The 1420-nt window shown below is 65.8% G+C and overlaps 1 protein-coding gene across 1 annotated transcript in view; it reads right to left on the bottom strand.

The window, feature by feature from the left end:
* Window positions 1-977: 977 nt before the first annotated feature.
* The window catches only part of dgkd (diacylglycerol kinase delta), a 49915-nt gene continuing 49472 nt past the window's right edge, over window positions 978-1420 (bottom strand). Inside the window, 1 exon segment of the mRNA XM_083913267.1 lies at window positions 978-1328. The gene's annotated coding sequence lies outside the window, so the exon portion shown is untranslated.

Genomic DNA, 1420 nt, shown 5'->3' with positions numbered 1-1420 from the left:
TAACAGGCTAACTACCTAACAGGCTAACTAGCTAACGGGCTAACTAGCTAACGAGCGTGCGGCTGGTGGTTCCTCTTGTGCGCCGGCTCTGGAGGAGGAGGAGCTTAAGTCCCTCACACGGAGCGAGGAGCGAGGAGCGAGGAGCGAGGAGCGAGGAGCGAGGAGCGTTCCTGGTTCTGATGAGGACTCGATAAAAACTGAGAGACGTTCCTTCGGTCTGGAACACGGAGACGTGAGGACGGACGTAAGGACGGACGTGAGGACGGACGTGAGGACCCCCCAGAGTCCATCCCCTCAGGGTCCGTCCCCCCAGAGTCCGTCCCCTCAGGGTCCGTCCCCTCAGGGTCCGTCCCCCAGGGTCCGTCCCCTCAGAGTCCGTCCCCTCAGGGTCCGTCCCCTCAGGGTCCGTCCCCTCAGAGTCCGTCCCCTCAGGGTCCGTCCCCTCAGGGTCCGTCCCCTCAGGGTCCGTCCCCCCAGAGTCCGTCCCCTCAGGGTCCGTCCCCCCAGAGTCCGTCCCCTCAGAGTCCGTCCCCTCAGGGTCCGTCCCCTCAGGGTCCGTCCCCTCAGGGTCCGTCCCCCCAGAGTCCGTCCCCTCAGGGTCCGTCCCCTCAGGGTCTGTCCCCTCAGGGTCCGTCCCCCCAGAGTCCGTCCCCTCAGGGTCCGTCCCCTCAGGGTCTGTCCCCTCAGGGTCCGTCCCCTCAGGGTCCGTCCCCCCAGAGTCCGTCCCCTCAGAGTCCGTCCCCTCAGGGTCTGTCCCCTCAGGGTCCGTCCCCTCAGAGTCCGTCCCCCAGGGTCCGTCCCCTCGGGGTCCGTCCCCTCAGGGTCCGTCCCCTCAGAGTCCGTCCCCTCAGGGTCCGTCCCCTCAGGGTCCGTCCCCTCAGGGTCCGTCCCTCAGGGTCCGTCCCCCAGGGTCCGTCCCCTCAGAGTCCGTCCCCTCAGGGTCCGTCCCCTCAGGGTCTGTCCCCTCAGGGTCCGTCCCCTCAGAGTCCGTCCCCCCGGGGTCCGTCCCCTCGGGGTCCGTCCCCTCAGGGTCCGTCCCCTCAGGGTCCGTCCCCTCGGGGTCCGTCCCCTCAGGGTCCGTCCCCTCAGGGACCGGGTCTGAAGAGGTTTAAAGGGTTCTGGTCTCGACTCAGGTCCACGTGGCTCCGCCCCTCTACGTCCTGGTTGTTCACTGATTGGTCGGTGGCTGAGATGACAAGGCACTAGTGGATCATGTGATTGGTTGTGTGTGTCACTGAGCTGGTGCTGGGCCAATCACAGCGAGCGTTGAGTGTGATGTCAGAGGTCAGGTGGTCGATCAGCTGAGGTAGGAGAGCAGCCGTTCGTCGCTACGACAACAAGAAACACACGAGATCCAGTCAGGGGGTTCTGGTTCCACGGTCCGGAGGTTCTGGTTCTACAGTCAGGAGGTTCTGGTTCT

This window comes from Echiichthys vipera, assembly GCF_963691815.1.
Source record: "Echiichthys vipera genome assembly, chromosome: 5".
Classification (NCBI taxonomy): domain Eukaryota; kingdom Metazoa; phylum Chordata; class Actinopteri; order Perciformes; family Trachinidae; genus Echiichthys; species Echiichthys vipera.
The sequence above is the reverse complement of the archived record's forward strand: the minus strand, read 5'-3'. Positions and strand labels throughout refer to the sequence as shown.